The sequence below is a fragment of the Lucilia sericata genome, unplaced genomic scaffold (assembly GCF_015586225.1).
Source record: "Lucilia sericata isolate MDLA Ls3-8-SP2 unplaced genomic scaffold, ASM1558622v1 Contig000056F_arrow, whole genome shotgun sequence".
NCBI lineage: Eukaryota > Metazoa > Arthropoda > Insecta > Diptera > Calliphoridae > Lucilia > Lucilia sericata.
Window position 1 is genome coordinate 860,315 of NW_023994092.1, and position 22,615 is coordinate 882,929.

Consider the following 22,615-nt stretch of genomic DNA (forward strand, 5'->3'; position numbering starts at 1 on the left):
GACTAGACTATAGACTAGACTATAGACTAGAACTATAGACTAGACTAGACTAGACTATAGACAGACTATAGACTAGACTAGACTAGACTATGACTAGACTATAGACTAGACTATAGACTAGACTAGAGACTAGACTATAGACTAGACTATAGACTAGACTATAGACTAGACTATAGACTAGACTATAGACTAGACTATAGACTAGACTATAGACTAGACTATAGACTAGACTATAGACTAGACTATAGACTATATACTAGACTATAGACTAGACTATAGACTAGACTATAGACTAGACTATAGACTAGACTATAGACTAGACTATAGACTAGACTATAGACTAGACTATAGACTAGACTATAGACTAGACATAGAATAGACTAGCTAGACCTAGGGGGGAGGGAGACTAGACTATAGACTAACTATAGACTAGACCTATAGACTAGACTATAGACTAACTATAGACTAGACTATAGACTAGACTATAGACTAGACTATACTAGACTAGACTACTAGACTATAGACTAGACTATAGACTAGACTATAGACTAGACTATAGACTAGACTATAGGACTAGACTATAGACTAGACTATAGACTAGACTATAGACTAGACTATAGACTAGACTATAGACTAGACTATAGACTAGACTATAGACTAGACTATAGACTAGACTATAGACTAGACTATAGACTAGACTATAGACTGACTATAGACTAGACTATAGACTAGACTATAGACTAGACTATAGACTAGACTATAGACTAGACTATAGACTAGACTATAGACTAGACTATAGACTAGACTATAGACTAGACTATAGACTAGACTATAGACTAGACTATAGACTAGACTATAGACTAGACTACTAGACTAGACTATAGACTAGACATAGACTAGACTATAGACTAGACTATAGACTCGACTATAGACTAGACTATAGACTAGACTATAGACTAGACTATAGACTAGACTATAGACTAGACTAGAGACTAGACTATAGACTAGACTATAGACTAGACTATAGACTAGACTATAGACTAGACTATAGGACTAGACTATAGACTAGACTATAGACTAGACTATAGACTAGACTTAGACTAGACTATAGACTAGACTATAGCTAGACTATAGACTAGACTATAGACTAGACTATAGACTAGACTATAGACTAGACTATAGACTAGACTATAGACTAGACTATAGACTAGACTATAGACTAGACTATAGACTAGACTATAGACTAGACTATGACTAGACTATAGACTAGACTATAGACTAGACTATAGACTAGACTATAGACTAGACTATAGACTAGACTATAGACTAGACTATAGACTAGACTATAGACTAGACTATAGACTAGACTATAGACTAGACTATAGACTAGACTATAGACTAGACTATAGACTAGACTATAGACTAGACTATAGACTAGACTATAGACTAGACTATAGACTAGACTATAGACTAGACTATAGACTAGACTATAGACTAGACTATAGACTAGACTATAGACTAGACTATAGACTAGACTAGACTAGACTATAGACTAGACTATAGACTAGACTATAGACTAGACTATAGACTAGACTATAGACTAGACTATAGACTAGACTATAGACTAGACTATAGACTAGACTATAGACTAGACTTAGCTAGACTAGACTATACTAGACTAGACTATAGACTAGACTATAGACTAGACTATAGACTAGACTATAGACTAGACTATAGACTAGACTATAGACTAGACTATAGACTAGACTATAGACTAGACTATAGACTAGACTATAGACTAGACTGTAGTTTAGACTATAGACTGAACTATAGACTAGACTGTAGTTTAGACTATAGACTGAACTATAGACTAGACTATAGACTAGACTATAGACTACACTTCTATAGACTAGACTATAGACTACACTACTATAGACTAGACTATAGATTACACTACTATAGACTGGACTATTGAATAGACTATAGACTGTACTATAAACTAAGCATAATTCCAAAAATTTACATCGTCTATTAAATCATTTTCTTTATATACTAAAATTTAGTATAAAATTGCTAATTTAGTTTTGTGGCAATTTTCAGTTGTTTATTTTAATTTTTCTTTCGTAAGGGTTAATAAATTTAATGACCACCGTCATTTTCAACATCATTTTCAATCAGTTTAGAAATCTTAAATTGTATGCAAAGAATCCTGTGCACAATTTGTATGACTCTTGTGGAATCTAAAGAGTTGCTCTGACGATTGGCATTTAAAATTCATAACAAAATGAAACTGTAAATTAAAAACACCTGTCGCACACAGCAAAACAGCCGGTTAGCCTACTGCCATCTCTTCATCCAAAAATAATTACACTCAAATTTAACAATCTTCCACCAGCAACACAGCCTGTCTGTCACACAACAGCCTCACACAATAACAGCGTGATGATGAACAATTTACAAAAAGTCAATATTACTTTGTTACCGAGTACAAAATATTATCAATTTGTATGTATTTTGTATCTGGTAGATACATATTTTAGTCGTGTGTTTATATTTATTTATTTTTCGTATAGTTTTTATGTGGCAACAAGAATACGGGTATACTACAAAGGTATTCCTGGTGTTTTCTGTTGTTTTCCTTATTTGAATGATGGTTAGTTATTAACACTAAAGACATGACCATAATTAGTATTCATAAAGTAGTAGCCAACCATCTATATCCATCCCAGCCAGCCACTGTTGATTGTATTAACAGAAGGCAATGTTAAGTTCATCGTTACCCAACAACCAGCCAACTAGTCATCCAACTACGCCACAATTTCCTCTATCAACTACAGCGTCAGTAGGGCGACGAAGAGCTAGAAGTATAGAGGAAAAACAAGAAGGCGAAGTTAAAGGCAAAGGCGCTAAATCAAAATGTCGTAAAAAATAAACAATATAAAATTAAAATTAAAAAAAAAAGTTGAAAAAAACTACAAATAATAATTTTGAGTACGATCAAGATGCGTGCCATACACAAATTATGCAAAACACGTTACACGCACAAAACAATGCCTGGAATGGATGGATGGAAGGTTGGTAGGTTGGTTAGTTAAAGGCATGTTTGTAAGTGTATTGTATAGGTGTATTCGTTGGAGAGAACCAGGTATTACTTAAATCAAATTCTGTTGCCTCAACTCTAAATAACAATGACAATAAAATTAATAACAAAATTATGAAACGTAATTCCAATATCCTTTTAAAACCCTGCAGTATTACGTTTTAATTCAGGTTTTTTTTACAGAAAAGGAGAGGAGTTTATTTTTAATTTAACGTTAAGTAGGTACAAAACCTCTCTCCTCGTAACTGTTTTAGAGTCTTTTTTCGTATGCACAGTAAGAAAAATTAAACAAAAAACTTTAGACGAACTGGCCATAATATATGTCATAATATATACTGGACACATTGGAAGGCTTTACACAATAATCGGACCAGCGCATATCAGACACAGAATATGTCGCAAGCTTTGAAATACTGATCCTAGACAGAATGTACTCATGGCTCTAAATTTGGGGATAAAGGTGGCCTGTGGTTCTTTATTAAAGACCCAGAAACAGATATACATATACAACCGTTTACCTAATCTCATTACTAGCTTCCATGCAGAAGTCCGAGCAATAACGGAGCAGTAGACGGCAGCGAAAGAGCGAATGTAATAGCTTTGAAGGGAAGGGAGCTCGGGGTAGTTAAACTGATGAACGCAATGAGAACAGAATTCACAAAATGGGTGAGAGAAACCCATAAAGCCTCTTGGAATAATGAAGCGGTAGGTAGAACCACAGAGATCCTAATGTGAGCAGGACGTGAAATGAGAAAGTCTGAGATTAGTATGATTCCGAGTGTACACACAGGATTACGGGCACAGCTATACAAAATTGGACGTGCGGATACAGACAAATGTAGAGCATGTAGATAGAACAAAGAAACTCAGGAGCACATTCTTTTTGTCAGGCTTTCGCCGAAATTAGATCGAAATATCTTGAGAGTGATATTATTCCGGATATAACATCCCTCACGAACACTGATTGGAAAATTCATAGGAATTACGTCAGTTTCGATTTTCTGAATATCGGATGATAATACATTCAGCGAATATATTTTTTTGTTCATAAAAAGGAGCGCACAACAGGTCCGATAGCGGCCTAGGTGTATATCTTCGTATTTGATGTATATACATCCTCCTATCAACCTAATCTTCGGAAAAGGTATGATATCACAAAATCAGGAAATCAGACCCATCTGAGTAAAATTTCTATTTTTTGGACACCTCTAATGTATATACATTTAATTGAGCTATATTCTTGCAAAGGTTATTGGAGTACTTGATCCATTTAAGTAATTCCAGACTACTCCCTTGTAAACATTATTGGAGTATATAATCCGTTTAGTAGTCCTATATAATGCAGGCATGGATCATTATATAGGACCATGTTGCGGATAATATATTCCCATAATTTTAGCATGGGAGTAGTTTTGGGATTACACTGATCTAATACATGGTTGAATTACGTGGTCCTCACGTAGAATTAGTTTTGGACCAGTCTAGTCCTTTGAGTATTCTTTACACGTATGTACGGACTAGTCTAAATTCTGAGAGGTATGTATTTTATATCGGAGATATGGTCATACATATATGGACGATATTCACAATACTTTGCAGTTGGCACTTAAAACTGACTTATTTATCAGCATTAAGACGATTTTCCGGAATGACATTTGTATGGAGTCTGGATAAAATATTTTTTATATATACCCAATGCTTAAATTTGTACATTTCAATATGGAAAAAATACCTACATATCTATCTACATTTACTAACGATGTTTTAATGCCCTAAAACAAATCATATCTTACTCGTATGATTGTTCTTGAGGATCAGCTTAGACTTTTGTAATGTCAAATTTGCTCACAATTGCTGCATAACCAACGTATTTAGCAGCATTCAGATGATTTTCCGGAATGACATTTGTATGGAGAATGGATAAAATAATATTAATATCCACAATATTTTTAACATTTTAATACAAAATACCTAACTGGTAAATGACCAACGATGTTTTAATGCTCTAAAACAAATCATATCTTACTCGTATGATTGTTCTTGAGGTTCTGCTTAGACATTTTTAAAAGTTGCGGGCTTTTAAACTTGGGTGAAGCGCGTAGTCACATGCAAACAATCAAACACAGAAACATATGTACATTCATACATATTCCTAGATAAGTTTAAATATATAAACATGAGGTTAAATCGTACAACTCGTAAGTAGAAAACTTGTTTTTTTAAACTAACGAATAACTAAATACAAAAACACAAGTTAAGTTGAAATGCATGTACGTTTGAATATTAGTAACTACAAGTATTTACTTACAAACATTCATACATAAATACATGAGTACATACATACATACAGTCATAACAACAAAAACAATTTTATAAAAGCAACTAACTGACTGCTGACGACTGGTTTATGTATCTCTAAGAAACGGGTTAAAAGTAGATCGTCAACTCAGTACTATAAGATTCCATTGCTTGAACATATTGTTTCTACCGTTGTCGTTGTTGTGCTGTTTTTTTAAGTTCTTCTGAATTATACCATTTGATTTTACCTTGGCTCTGAGTGTCTACTAAATATCTAAGCTGTTGTTGTTTTTCACTTTAACTCACCGTATGAAATGAACATGCCAAAAACCAGATTTACACAAATACAACAACTATAGCATGAGTATGTACAGTGGCAGATAGATACTTTTTAAAACTCTGTTCCAGCTTAAATAAACTTTAACTCATACCAAGAAAAGAAAACATTTGTTTAGCTGTGTGCTTTGTAAGGGGCAACTTAAAAAATGGGTAGAGTTTTATTTACGGATAAGAAACAATGTGTCTCAACTTTTAAATGTTGTTATTTATTTTATTGCAACATTACTTACAAACGTATGTTTATAAACTACAACGACGTACACATGTTTTTAATAACTAAAACAGAGTTGTTATATGTTTATAACATCTAAATGTGGCTAAACATGAATTATGTTGCCTGTTCAACAACAACTTGTTGATTTTTGTATAATATTTATCAACAATTTGCTGTGTTGCTAACAAGGGAAATTTTTTGTATTGTAAATAAAATGTTGCTTTGATGCCAGGGATTATTTTTTTAGGTTCCAACCAAATGTGGATTGTATCTGTTTATTTTGTAGAATGAGTTTATCAGATTTTCTTTATTCGATGTTGCTAGATTACTTTCTGTTTGAATGTGGGATATTTTGTGGTTTATTAATTTGCTAAAAAATGTACATATAAAAAATGTATAAACAATTATTTTGATGAAATTTAAAGTAACATCTAAAATGGAAAACCAAAATTTTTACACCTACATACATACATATGTACATTAGGGTCTCCTTTTTTAAGAATGCCTATCAAACGATGCGTATTAATGTACTAAGTAAGAGAAAAATATATAATTTTTTTAAAAAGGCCTAACGACGATGGAAAATCCTGATCTTAGTACATACAATATATTAAACAAAAATGTGTGAAATCCTTTCGAAATGGGTCTTAATAGTTCCGTAATTTTTAGCTTATGGCGAGAAAAATAAATGAACATTTTTTAGACTATTTTGGTCCGCAAAACGATTTTAAATTCTGGAATGGACCAAACCTAATGCCAAACTATTTATTAAATATTTTTCTGTTCAAGCTAAAAATTACGACTATTTTGACACCTTTTTCGATAAAAGCGAAAATAATGTTTTGAACCAAAAATATTCTAAAACAAGTTTACAATTATTTTCCCGTAAACAGCACAAAATTACAGAATTTTTGAGACCTATTTTAAAAAGGTTGCAGAAATTTGATTTAACATTTTGTACTGAGATCAAGTCAATATTTTCAAAAAAATATTTTTTATTTTTCTCGTGTTCAGTACAGTAATACGCATCAATTGGTACACTCTAATGTATATATGTAAATACATACTAAACTAAAACTAAAAAATCTATTTTTAAATTAAATTAAATAAATGAAATAAATTTTTAAATTAAATTAAATATCTGAACTCCTTTGGACAATTTTTGCTAGGACCAATAGGTGAAAAGTTACACTCATTTGAATAAAACCCTGTATGACCAAAATCCAAAGTCCAAATCGGAAGACATCGATTTAAATACATGGGACACGAAATTGCCCATATGTTTTTAATTTTTAATTTCATTGTATTCTAGAAGCATGATATTTCGAACGGAAATTAAGATCTTCAATGATTGGACCAAACTCTTAAAAAAGTGATGAATTTCTTACTGTTATTTTTCAGCCAGTTATAAACATCAATGTAATTTTTTAAAGTAGACCTTATAAAAGGTTTATAATCCTTGACCAGAAATTAAAATGGACACACGAAATGGGATAGGATCAACAATGAATGGGGCTGTTCGCTACGTGGGACAACGAAATAAGGCGTTATAAAGCTTTATAAAAGCCGACCCATATTTAGACACAGATGCTTAAATTTTCGTTTTAAAAAAGAAGGCCTTTTAGTCGAATAATTGGCTTCCATTGGTATATAATTATATTTGAAAAGTCTCTGTGGTACAATTATATTAATTTTGCCATCCCTGTATTGAACTTTTAAGCAGTCCTATTGTGAACGAGAAAGCAATTGATATATCCGCATCATTTGTTAAAAACGAGCTGTATCACTTCGAGATAGTTCTGACTTATCCCATATGTTCCTGTCAAAATTACGTTAGTAATTTCCAAGTTGGAAATAACATACATAAATACATAAATATTTTTATACCCACCATCAAAAGAGATGGCGGTATATTGTTTTTGTCATTCCGTTTGTAACACATCGAAATATTCATCTAAGACCCATAAAAATATATATAATCTGGATCCTTATTAAATTCTAAGACGATCTAGCCATGTCCGTCCGTCTGTCTGTCTGTTGAAAACACGATAGAGGCCAAATGGAAGTAGCTAGCGAGCTGAAATATTGCATAGACATTTTTTATTAATACAGTTTGATTGGCATTGAAAATGGGCAATATCGGTCCACGATTTCGCCTAGCTCCCATATAATGTCCCCTTCAGAAAATGACTTTAACGCTCATAACTGACTAAAAGAAGCAGCTATAACGATGAAATTGGACATGAACATATTCTATAGAAACCTAAATCGCTTTTGTAAAATTTTATAAGGATCGGTCCATAATTGACCCTACCACCCATATAAGGTCCCCTTCAGAAAATTACTTTAGCGCTCATAACTGCCTTAAAGAAGCATCTACAGCGATGAAATTCGACATGAACATATTTTATAGGAATTTTAATATCATTGGTAAATTTTATAAGGATCGGTCCATAATTGACCCTATCCCCCATATAAGGTCCCCTTCAGAAAATGACTTTAACGCTCATAACTCACTAAAAGAAGCAGCTATAGCATATTCGACATAAACATATTTTATAGGAAATTTAATATCTTTGAAAAATTTGATAAGGATCGGTCCATAATTGACCCAACCCCCCATATAACGTCCCCTTCAGAAAATTACTTTAACGCTAATAACTGCCTTAAAGAAGCATCTATAGCGATGAAATTCGACATGAACCCCCATATAAAGACCCCTTCAGAAAATGGCTTTAACGCTCATTACTAGCTTAAACTAAAATCTAGAAAATTTGACCCCCCCCAAATAAGGTTCCTCTCAGAAAAATACTTTTACGCTTTTTACTACCTTAAAAATACAAGTGCAGCGACAAAAATCGACAAAAATTTCTCTACCAAATTTTAGGAGGATGAGTCCATAATTGATCCTACCGATTTACATATGTATGATGGTAAAATTATATATAGATGTAATAAATGAGAAAATTGTTTTGATAATAACAAAAGCATCGATTCTTAAATATCAAAGTTTATTTATAAGGAAGCATTCCTTTTCGGCAATGATTTGATGGTGGGTATACAAGATTCGGCACAGCCTTAACACTCTTACTTGTTTATATTCCGAAATTAAATATAATACATACAATTAGATAATTTATAATTCCCGACAATATATTCAGTTTCCTTTAAAAGTATTTTCCTTGTATAATAAGTAAGAAACGGAAGGAGGTACACATTAAGTTAAATTAACAAAATAAATATGATATTAATTACTTTATTTCCATAAAATGACTCTATTGCAAATTCATTCGTTTCTTTTTATGTTTTTCATAATTTATTTTTGTTGCTAGTTTGTTTTTTATTAATTACATAAAAATATCTTTTAAATATACATTATTTTTCAATGTAATTTAATATTTACAATGTAATTTTCTCATGTCTTAACTTCAAGGCTTGTATACAAAGAAAAAAGTTTACAAAATTTTCCATAATTGGGTAAGGACAAAAATACATTTCTGCTAAAAAATAGAACTAAAATTCCATTCAGCAATTTAATTTTACGTTTCATTGCGGTTTGATTTTGACCATTGAGATTTAAGCCAATACATGGACAGAGTGACAGACAAGTAGGACATAGATGTTCTTAGGAAATTTGGGGCACACGCACGTAGACTAGCTCAATCTATAAAGAATGAGGACGCTCTAATTTGATTTTTTCTGCCCCCACACAATAAAAATTGTTATAAAATGAAATATAAAAGTCGAAATAAAGCAGTAGCGAGCAAAATTGTTAAGTACAATATTTTTATACCCTCCACCACCATCAGTGGTGATAGAGGGTATATATAAGTTTGTCGTTCCGTGTGTAACACCAAGAAATATTCATCTAGGACCCAACAAAGTATATATATTCTGGGTCCTTATGAAATTCTGAGTCGATTTAGCTATGTCCGTCTGTCCGTCTGTCCGTCTGTCCGTCTGTCTGTCTGTCTGTCTGTCTGTCTGTGTAAAACACGCTCACGTTAAAACTAAGCAAAGGAAATCAACCAAATTCACCCAAAATATTTATTGTTATCCTAAGCAGTTTGGTATTGAAAATCAGCAAAATCGGTTCACAACGTAAAAAGCTATGAGTAAAAATTTCAGACTACCTCGAAAAAAATTACGTTTTTTTCATCATTTTTTTGAAGTTTTCTCAGAAACTACCAAAGATATTTTGATGAATTTTGTCACACATTATTTTTTCATGGCAGTGATCAGTTATGTTGAAAATCTTTAGAATCTATCCAATATTTCCCATAGCCCCCATACAAAGGTATATATTCCCGGAAATTAGTTTATCGCTAATAACTCCCTCAAATATATCGGTATCAACACAAAATTTTGCACATGCAAATATAATATGAACAGAAATCATACTGCCAACGCAGATCTCAGTCGGTCCACAATTGGCCATAGCTCCCATACAAGGTCCACTTCCGAAAATCACCTAAACGCACATATTTCATTGATGAATAAAGCTATTGTAATAAAATTCGAGTTAAATATGTTTTGTGTACATACAAATCATTCTACGAAATTTTTTACGGATCGGTCCATTATTGGTCATAGCTCCCATATAAGGCCCACTTCCGAAAATCATTTAAAAGCTCATATTTCATTGTCATATAAAGCTATCTTGATGAAATTCGACACAAATATGTTTAGTCTAAATATAAATCACTCTACGAAATTTTTTCCGGATAGGTCCGTAATTGGTCATAGCTCCCATATAAAGTCCACTTCCGAAAATCACTTAAACGCATATATTTCATTGAATTATAAAGATATCGGGATAAAATTTGACACAAATATTTTATGTATACATACAAATCATTTTACTAATTTTGTTACGGATCTGTCCATTATTGGTCATAGCTCCCATATAAGGCCCACTTCCGAAAATCATTTAAAAGCTCGTATTTCATTGTCATATAAAGCTATCTTGATGAAATTCGACACAAATATGTTTAGTCTAAATATAAATCACTCTACGAAATTTTTTCCGGATAGGTCCGTAATTGGTCATAGCTCCCATATAAAGTCCACTTCCGAAAATCACTTAAACGCATATATTTCATTGAATTATAAAGATATCGGGATAAAATTCGACACAAATATGTTTTGTATACATACAAATCATTTTATTAATTTTGTTACGGATCGGTCCATTATTGGTCATAGCTCGCATATAACCCCATTTCCGAAAATCACTTAAAAATACATATTTCATTGTCAAATAAAGCTATCGTGATAAAATTCGACATAAATATATTTCGTATAAATATGAATTATTCCACTAAATTTTTTCCGGATAGGCCCATAATTGGACATAGCTCCCATATAAGGTCCACTTCCGAAAATCGCTTAAACACATATATCTCATTGAATTCTAAAGCTATTGGGATAAAATTCGACAAAAATACGTTTTGAGTACATACAAATCATTTCACCAAATTTTTTACGGATCGGTCCATTATTGGTCATAGCTCCCATATAACCCCATTTCCGAAAATCACTTAAAAATACATATTTCATTGTCAAATAAAGTTATCTTGATAAAATTCGACACAAATATGTTTTGTCATTATATGAATCACTCTACGAAATTTTTTCCGGAGAGGCTCCCATAGAGGGTCCACTTACGAAAATCACTTAAACGCACATATTTCTTTGAATAATAAAGCTATTTGGATAAAGTACGACTCATTCTACGGATTTTTTCTTCCGGATCGGTCCATAGGTTGTCTTAGCTCCCATATTAATATACATTTTTCTCGACCTAATTAAAATTAGTTTGACATATGCATAAATGTTAGTACCCTTAATAAGGAAACAAAAATTTTACCAACTTATCTAAAAATTAGATAGTTAAATGGGTTTCAATAAAAAGTAGCTTGCTGGTGGAGGGTATTTAAGATTCGGCATAGCCGAATATAGCACTCTAACTTGTTCTTTAACAAAAAAGTTAAACCCAACAACCAACCAAACAAACAAACAGCCAACCAACAACCACACGTTTATAAGTTCTTCTTATTATATAAAATGTTCTTTTTTCAACGTTTTTCTGTAATAAACGCATTACTTGCACTTTTGCCCCCCAAATTATAAAACCAACAACAACAATTATAATGCAGTATATAAAAGTTTATTCTCTTTTGTTTGTTGTTTTGCATACATTTGCTTATGAACTTCATCGTAATAGAAACGTAAAAGATACTTGAGGTGGTGTTGAAAATTCCATTTTTTCTGTTTGTGTTGTAGGTGTATTAATGTTGTTGTTCTTGTTATATTTTCTGCAAACTTTGCAAAATAAAAAAAGCGAAATTGTTTTAACATCACAATTTAAAGTTGATCGAAATCTGTTCTTGTCTATACTGTTTTTAAAGTAAATATTTTTGTAAAAAGTAAATTTCAAAGATTTTATATAAATTACGATGATCCAGATTTGCACAAGGGTATTGATTGTATGTAGTTGGAAAAGAACATTTGCAATATTAAGGAATTACAAAAGTATGAAATTTGTACTTGAAAAGTAGTTATGCATACTTATACAATACTTCTAAATAATTACGTTGCATTCATTAGCGTGTTTTATAGAATTGTAATCCAGATTGAATGAAAATTAAGTTATGATTAGTAAAATTTTTCAATACTCTTTAAAAATGCAGATCTATGGTTGCCATTTAGATATATTCAAATCTATTTCGATCGGCAACCCTTTATGGAGGTAGCTATTTGAACAATCTTCTACGGAGTCAAAGAAAATTGCTTTGAGTTATGACTTTGATTATACATTCAGAATGATTTGTATATACATATATTTCATTCTCTTTTTGTGAATGAAATATATGCGTTTAAGTAATTTTCGGAAGTGGAGGTTATGTGGGAAACAAGACAAATTATGGGCCTATCCAGGAAAAAATATCGGAGTGTTTTGTATATACAAACAAAAAAAAACTTATTTATACGAAAATGTATTCCAATAAATTTATCTATCAACGAAATATGCTATTTTCGGAAGTGTATCTTATATGAGAGACCAATATGACCAATTATAGACTGATCCGGAACAAATTTGGTAGAGTCATTTATGTATACACAAAACATACCTATTTATGTCGAATATTATTCCAATGTCATTATTTCTTAATTAGTTATGTGCATTTAAGTAATTATCGGAAGAGGGCCTTACATGGGAGTTATGACCAATTATAAACCAATCCAAAAAAATTTCGCCCGGTGATTTATATGTTCTTTAAACATTTTCATGACGAATTTTATACAAATATCTACTATCAGTAATAAAAATTTGTGCGTTTACGTGATTATCGGAAATTGGCCTTATATGGAAGCTATGCCTAATGCGACGAATTCGAAAAATATTTTGCAGAGTAATATACATATGTATGTGTATACAAGACATTTTTAAAATATCTTTATATCTTAATTAGTTATGTGCATTTAAGTGATTTTCGGAAGTAGGTCATATGTGGGAGCTATGGACAATTATGGACCGATACAGATCTACGTTGGGTTTTAGAGGCATATTATTTTTGCATTTTATCGAAATATGTGTCAAAATTGTCTAATGAATCTTCTCGCGACAAACTCAACATTACGGAATTTTTGAGACATATTTCGAAAAAAAAATTGCAAGGGATCTTTTTATACCCACCATCAAAAAGATGAGGGGTATATTGTTTTTGTCATTCCGTATGAAACACATCGAAATAATCATCTAAGATCCATAAAAGTATATATTTTCTGGATCCTTATTAAATTCTAAGACGATCTATCCATGTCCGTCCCTCTGTCTGTCTGTTAAAAACACGATAGAGTCCAAACGGAAGTAGCTAGCGAGCTGAAACTTTGCACATATACTTTTAGTTGATGCAGTTTGTTTGGTGTTGAACATTGGCAATATTGGTCCACGATTTCGACTAGCCCCCATATAAAGGACCCTTCAGAAAATGACTTTAACGCTCATAACTGTCTAAAAGAAGCATCTATATCGATGAAATTCGACATGAATATTTTTTATAGGAACGTAAATCGCTTTGTAAAATTTTATAAGGATCGGTCCATGATTGATCTTATAAGGTCCCTTTCAGAAAATAATTTTAACTCTCATAACTTTCTAAAAGAAGCATCTATAGCGATGAAATTCGACAAAAACATATTTTATAGGAACTTTAATATCTTTGTTCAATTTTGTAAGGATCGGCCCATAATTGACCCTATCCCTCACATAAGGTTTCCTTCAGAAAATGACTTTAACGCACATTACAGACTAAAAAATACGAGTATAGCGATGAAATTCTGCAGAATAAGTTTAGTGCGAGCCAAACTTTCTCTACCAAATTCTATGATGTTCGGTCAGTAATTGACCCAACTCCCATATTTGGTGGCCTTCAGAAAATGACTTTAACGCTCATTACTAGCGAGCGATGAACAAGATTTGTATAAACTAAAATTGTTCTAGAAAAATTTGACGACGATCGGTCCATAATTGAAAATAACAAAAGCATCGATTCTAAAATATAAAAGTTTATAAGGAAGCATTCCTTTTCGGTAATGATTTGATGGTGGATATATAAGATTGCTTTGATGTGGAACTAGATCCAAGCACTTGCAGCTGATCGTGTAAATTGGAGAGGATTTGTTGGTGCCCTATGTTCTTCTACTACATGAACTTTCTATTAATTATTCTACTACTTTGTACATAATTATTATGAATAAAGGCATTAAAAAAGATATATATAAGATTCGGCACTGCCGAATATAACACTCTTACTTGTTTGTACAGAGATCAAGACTTTTAATCGCTGGAGGGAACTGAGGGCCCTTCAAAAAAATTTATTTTTTCAGTACGTGTTCAGTACATTAATACGCATCGATTGAGAGGTATTCTTACAAAAGATTTCTAAAAAGGCTGTTCCTCGGGACACCCCTCAGAAATGTGTACCTTTTACATGACTTCAAAATTTCATATGAAATATGAAGAAAATGGAAAAACCTCCTTTGGTCTAACTTCAAAATATTGATCTCAGGACGAAAAAATTGCTTGTAGATGGTGCAAATTATTACAAAAACAAACCTTCGTCACTGTTATTAAATAAACATGTTATACTTTAAACAGCAACATATGTTTCTATACGTTAATAATAAACACAAATTAAATGCACACAAATGTTGCCAATAATAAAATAACTGGCCGAATTTGTTTTAAGAGTTTTATGACTACGACTCTCTCAACATCATGGTATCAAATTCGATGCTCTCTTGAAACAATCACTCTTTTAAAAAGTACTACGAATTTTAAAGAGTAGCAGAGCCAGAGAGTTTGTATTAAATCCGAAAAAAATAAAGTTATATGGAAAATGTTAAATGAAATACAACAAATAAAAATCTCGCTTTGAACCATGAACTAAAAATGTAAAATGTTTGTATCACACGCACACACATCACAGTGTTTCGAGGGTGTGCAAACAACAGCAGCTGTAGAAACACAAAACAAAACAGAAGACAATAGAAAACATTGAAAGAGAGCGCGCTAACAAGACGGACGGACATGTTGACTCTCCGAATGATAAAAATGTTTAGGTACCTTTAGTTAAGCGAAAGATCTCTGTTGCAACGGACAGACGTTACGGATGGCAACGGTATTTGCGTACGATTTTCTTGGATTATTTCAGTTTTCTGTTTCTGTAGTTCTTTCTACATGAAATTTATAATTGTTTGCCTTTTATGCTCTCAACAAAAACAAACAAAATAAAGTGTAATAATTAGAAAAAGTCATTATAACCCGAAAAAAAGTAAACAAATTTATTAAATGTTTTGTGTTTCAAATCGAAAAAAAGATAATTAATAATTTAGAGAAATAATAAAAACATAACTACTAAAGAAATGGATACAACAAATATCAAGAGGATTATAAAACCGTTAATTTTACAATAAAATAAAAACAACAAATGTGTGTGCAGTGTACAACAATAATTTACTAAAAGGTAATACCTACAACGTCAACTAAATTTAAAGCATTCAATTTTAACAGTGATTTTTATTGTGTGTTAATAATGAGAAAAAGTTTAAAATTAAGAAAAATTTAAAAGTTTTGTAAGAAAATTAATGTCTTAAAAGAAAATGTTGGCTTCAACGCCAATATTATGACAAAAATATATTCAAAGTGCAATTATCACACCAATACAAACTGAATTGTTTTCTTTGCAACAAACAATTCCTGCCCCTTTGGATAATTTACAATTTACTGGAAAACTGAAATAGAGTTTTCTTTATAGAAAAAACTACAAAGAAAAATTTAAAAGGTGTTAGAGCAGGTAAAATGTACAAAAACCAACACTGAAATGGACGGACAGACATTAGTAGTGATTGTGTGTGTTAATTGTACCCAGCATCTGGGAAGAGTTTGGATAACATGTTTATATACCATACATACATACCCAACATTCATGCTTGATGTTATAAAACATAAAAACGTTTTTATACCCTCCACCACCATCAGTGGTGATAGAGGGTATATATAAGTTTGTCGTTCCGTGTGTAACACCAAGAAATATTCATCTAGGACCCAACAAAGTATATATATTCTGGGTCCTTATGAAATTCTGAGTCGATTTAGCTATGTCCGTCTGTCCGTCTGTCTGTCTGTCTGTCTGTCTGTGTAAAACACGCTCACGTTAAAACTAAGCAAAGGAAATCAACCAAATTCACCCAAAATATTTATTGTTATCCTAAGCAGTTTGGTATTGAAAATCAGCAAAATCGGTTCACAACGTAAAAAGCTATGAGTAAAAATTTCAGACTACCTCGAAAAAAATTACGTTTTTTTCATCATTTTTTTGAAGTTTTCTCAGAAACTACCAAAGATATTTTGATGAATTTTGTCACACATTATTTTTTCATGGCAGTGATCAGTTATGTTGAAAATCTTTAGAATCTATCCAATATTTCCCATAGCCCCCATACAAAGGTATATATTCCCGGAAATTAGTTTATCGCTAATAACTCCCTCAAATATATCGGTATCAACACAAAATTTTGCACATGCAAATATAATATGAACAGAAATCATACTGCCAACGCAGATCTCAGTCGGTCCACAATTGGCCATAGCTCCCATACAAGGTCCACTTCCGAAAATCACCTAAACGCACATATTTCATTGATGAATAAAGCTATTGTAATAAAATTCGAGTTAAATATGTTTTGTGTACATACAAATCATTCTACGAAATTTTTTACGGATCGGTCCATTATTGGTCATAGCTCCCATATAAGGCCCACTTCCGAAAATCATTTAAAAGCTCATATTTCATTGTCATATAAAGCTATCTTGATGAAATTCGACACAAATATGTTTAGTCTAAATATAAATCACTCTACGAAATTTTTTCCGGATAGGTCCGTAATTGGTCATAGCTCCCATATAAAGTCCACTTCCGAAAATCACTTAAACGCATATATTTCATTGAATTATAAAGATATCGGGATAAAATTTGACACAAATATTTTATGTATACATACAAATCATTTTACTAATTTTGTTACGGATCTGTCCATTATTGGTCATAGCTCCCATATAAGGCCCACTTCCGAAAATCATTTAAAAGCTCGTATTTCATTGTCATATAAAGCTATCTTGATGAAATTCGACACAAATATGTTTAGTCTAAATATAAATCACTCTACGAAATTTTTTCCGGATAGGTCCGTAATTGGTCATAGCTCCCATATAAAGTCCACTTCCGAAAATCACTTAAACGCATATATTTCATTGAATTATAAAGATATCGGGATAAAATTCGACACAAATATGTTTTGTATACATACAAATCATTTTATTAATTTTGTTACGGATCGGTCCATTATTGGTCATAGCTCGCATATAACCCCATTTCCGAAAATCACTTAAAAATACATATTTCATTGTCAAATAAAGCTATCGTGATAAAATTCGACATAAATATATTTCGTATAAATATGAATTATTCCACTAAATTTTTTCCGGATAGGCCCATAATTGGACATAGCTCCCATATAAGGTCCACTTCCGAAAATCGCTTAAACACATATATCTCATTGAATTCTAAAGCTATTGGGATAAAATTCGACAAAAATACGTTTTGAGTACATACAAATCATTTCACCAAATTTTTTACGGATCGGTCCATTATTGGTCATAGCTCCCATATAACCCCATTTCCGAAAATCACTTAAAAATACATATTTCATTGTCAAATAAAGTTATCTTGATAAAATTCGACACAAATATGTTTTGTCATTATATGAATCACTCTACGAAATTTTTTCCGGAGAGGCTCCCATAGAGGGTCCACTTACGAAAATCACTTAAACGCACATATTTCTTTGAATAATAAAGCTATTTGGATAAAGTACGACTTGAATATGTTTTGTGAGCATATAAATCATTCTACCAATTTTTTTTCCGGATTGTTCCATATATGGTAATAGCTCCTCCAAAAAAATCACTTAAACGCACATATTTCATTAACAAATAAAGATATCTTGATAAAATTCGACACAAATATGTTTTGTGTAAGGTCGTAGCCCCTATACATATAAAGTTCACTTCCGAAAATCACCTAAACGCACATATTTCATTAATTAATAAATCTATTGTAGTAAAATTCGACTTGAGTTTTTTTGGCATATAAATCATTATACGAAATTTTTTCCTTAACGGTTGATAATTGGTCACAACTCCCATATAAGGACCATTTCCGAAAATTACTCAAATGCACATTAACAATCAAAGTTATCGGGATAAAATTCGACATAAATGTGTATTTTGTATGTATAAATCATTCTACGGATTTTTTCTTCCGGATCGGTCCATAGGTTGTCTTAGCTCCCATATTAATATACATTTTTCTCGACCTAATTAAAATTAGTTTGACATATGCATAAATGTTAGTACCCTTAATAAGGAAACAAAAATTTTACCAACTTATCTAAAAATTAGATAGTTAAATGGGTTTCAATAAAAAGTAGCTTGCTGGTGGAGGGTATTTAAGATTCGGCATAGCCGAATATAGCACTCTAACTTGTTTTATATGGGTCTCTACAGTTATCCATCCATCTAATGAAGCAGTGAACTCCAGCCACTATCAAACCAGTCGTCGTCAGTCAGGCTTTATTAATAAAAATAAAACGACAACAACAACATCACCGTAAACTATAAAAAAGTCTCCTCAAAAGACAGCAACAACTACAAACAAACACACACAACAAGAAATCATACAAATATCAAAGAAAACCAAAGCCCGAAGTAAACGAAGTAAAGAAAAAATGCTCAAGTCGGCGTTTTATTTTTATTTTGCTTGTTTCTTTTTTTTAAATTTTACCTGTTAAACTGGTTCTTCAATATCACTATAAAATAAAATTCTTCTCTTGTCTCTTATGCCCCTCTCATACTCTACAATTACCTACCTTTCGTAGTTACTGTTGTTATTGTTGTTGCTATTGTTTGTCATCATCAGCAACCAAAGTTGTTGTCGTCGTCGTAGTAGTAGTCGTCATCATTGTGATGGTATTTGTTGTTGTTGTTGTTTTGGCCCATAGAATAATAAACAACAACAGCGACTATTACACTAACAAGAAATCTTGGTTTAAAGTTATAATCGTTTCTTAAGAAACGTACAAACGTGTAAAAGAAAATCACAAAGAAAAATAAAAAATAAATAAATATTAAAAAATATAAGAAAAAAATAATAATATACAGACTGCTGCAATCGAAAACGAGTTTTGTTATTTTTATTATTTTCTTCTTCTTGGTTTATTCGTAATTTATTTTTTTGTGTGTGTTTTTTTTCTGGCCAAGATTGACACTAGCAACAAAAGAGAGTGTGGTAGAGTGATAAAATGAGCAACAGATCAAGAGTTTAATAAAAAAACACAATATTTGATCTATACACAGAGAGAAATTAATGAAATCAGTTTTCTAAAGAGAAAACAAGATATGATATAAATCATTTCACAGATAGAACAACGAAAATTTTATAGATCGGAATGGATATGATTTGATCTAAATTGAAAAACGCTAAATTTAAATCAAGAGTTAAAAAATAATAGACCAGGAAAATTAGGTTTCAATTATGGGATTAAAAGTGCGAGATATTGGATGTCAAAGGTATATGAAAATCGGTTATATGTTATACATTTGTAGAGCATCGAATTTCCAATGTTTTGGCTGAAGATAATTTTTGCATATCAATACCTTTTTTCTACCTATAGAGCGTTTATTTTTCCTTGTAATGATATTTACAAATCATTATATTTACAAATTTCCTAGTAATATACCAATATAAATATACCAATATAGATTTCTCAGAAAACATCCTTCTAAACCATAATCCGACGTCTGTCTATCCAAAAATTACTAAAGGGTCACTAGTCGTAATTATGAGTATAATTGGTAGATTTAATCTACATATTCAGAGAAATATAATATTATGTTCGGTAATTGTTTTCAAATTTTATTCATATTTACGACCAATAACCATACCCAGCAAAAAAGAACTTCCAAAGAAGCGAAAAAGAACACAGGCTTGTCATAGGAGGGATAATTCCAAATTCACTACTTCTGAAGTCATTCTCAAGAAGTAATTTTAATGCTCTTCTTTTGGAAGTTATTCGGAAGTGTAATTGTAGTATTATAGAATACAACTAATTTGACTTAAATAATACTAACATTAATAAGGGTAATAGAAACATTAAATACAAAACCCCAAATACCTATAACATTTTTTATCTCATAAAAATGTAAGAACAAAAAAATATAACTTCAATATTGAAAATTATAATTATTTTAGCTTCTTCGGAAGTCTTTAAACATCACTTCCTCAAAAGGTAAAAAAATCGATTAGTGCTACTTTTTAAGTGGTAATAAATGTTATTCTTTTGGAAGTACTTCGTTTTATTTTTGCTGGGTATTGGACCTTTTCGATAGACGGAAATTGCACTATAGGTCAGGGAGTGATTCTGAGATAAAAGGTGTAATAAAAAGTTATTGTGTTGTAATTGTTCTTTAGCTATTTTTATAGCGAAAACTTATGACAATTTATAAAAGTTTGATTAATTTTAAATTTCATTACGAATAAAGATTTTAACATTTTGTTTAGCATGGTCTTAGCTGGTGGTGACTCCAACATCACGATTAATACAGCCTAGAGGTAGATAGCTGTACAAAGCTTTAGTTAATCGCAATACTAGTTTGGATTTCATATCTCCAGGTTATCCTACTTATTGGCCAATAAATCCTAAAAAAATTCCAAATTCTTATAGATTTTGCCATATATAAAAATATAAGTAGAAATTCCATATCCACTGAAATCTCCTATGATTTATCTTCTGACCACTCTCCTGTAATAGTAAATTATTACAGAAAATGTTATATCCATACTAAAACTAATAACAAATTCGGATATTAAAAGACATCTTCTAGAAAAAAGAAAATTTACTGCTTCAAAGAAAACTGAGAAGAGTGCTTCTATTAGAAGAGGATTGCATAAGTAAAAATTCTCCCTTTGAAAGGCAACAAAAAACATTAAGCCACCGGTAGAGTTACAAAATCCATTTAGAAAAACAGACGGAATTTGGATACGAAGTGCTAATGAAGAAGCCAATGTATTTGCTGAGACACGCATTTCAGACAAATGCTCCAATAAATAATTTGGACTTGGATGAAATCCCAACATCTGTAATGATGAATGCGCTTCAAATCTATAATAGTCCAAAAGATATCAGTATAACAATTAAAGAAAGCTTAAATGTGTGATTAATGATTAAAAACCTACCAAATGTGGCAATATTGTTGCTAGCAGCTTAAAACTGGGAGTTTAGCGTAAAAATTGAAAAATTTTCCAAATAATTATGATTCCAAATTTTCCCCTTTGGAAGGCAACAGACCTATTAGTCTACTTCCCTGCATCTCCAAGCTGTTTAAATGAACAGTTCATCAGTTTGGATTCCGTGAACAACATGGAAACATTGAATAGGTTAATCGGCTAACTGGAGAGATAAGAAAATCTTTTAAATTAAAGAGATATTGTTCTGCAAACTTTTGACTGTTGCTCAAGCTTTTGATCAAATATGGTATATCAACTATCGTTATTCTAAAAAGTAGGAGACTTCACGGGTAATTTATTGAGAACTTTAACTTCGCAAAATCGATTTCATAATTCTAAATCGTCCAACTAGATTTTATTCCACTTAAATTCCAATATTCCCACTTAATTGAATAATGAGTGCAGCATTTAACAATTTATACGATCTTATTAAGTGATCGTCTGATCCTGGTGTCATAAAGTATTGTGCACTTTATTATTATTGACTTTTTAATAATAATAGAATAAATGGAATTTAACTAAAAAAGAAGATTAATTAAGATAATCCCACGAATTAAAGAATTAATATAATCTTTAAAACCTTAAAATTTATCCCTTTCGTATAAGTGTTAAACACTGTCTAAATAAACGTTACTATTGTTTTATTTTTATAAAATTGCTTATTGCTTTTTTAAAAATTTCATATATTTTTAAAAATCTCGTTTAATTTTCAAGGAAAACATTGTCTCTCATTTAAATTCTGATATGTTTATC

At 31.3% G+C, this 22,615-nt stretch overlaps 1 long non-coding RNA gene across 2 annotated transcripts in view; it reads left to right on the forward strand.

The window, feature by feature from the left end:
- The first annotated feature begins 15,570 nt into the window (after positions 1-15,570).
- The window catches only part of LOC119616086, an 89,366-nt gene continuing 82,321 nt past the window's right edge, over positions 15,571-22,615 (forward strand). For both annotated transcript variants that reach the window (XR_005232502.1, XR_005232503.1), the window contains exon 1: positions 15,571-15,982. This is a non-coding gene — a long non-coding RNA (uncharacterized LOC119616086). The remainder of the gene's footprint in view (positions 15,983-22,615) is intronic.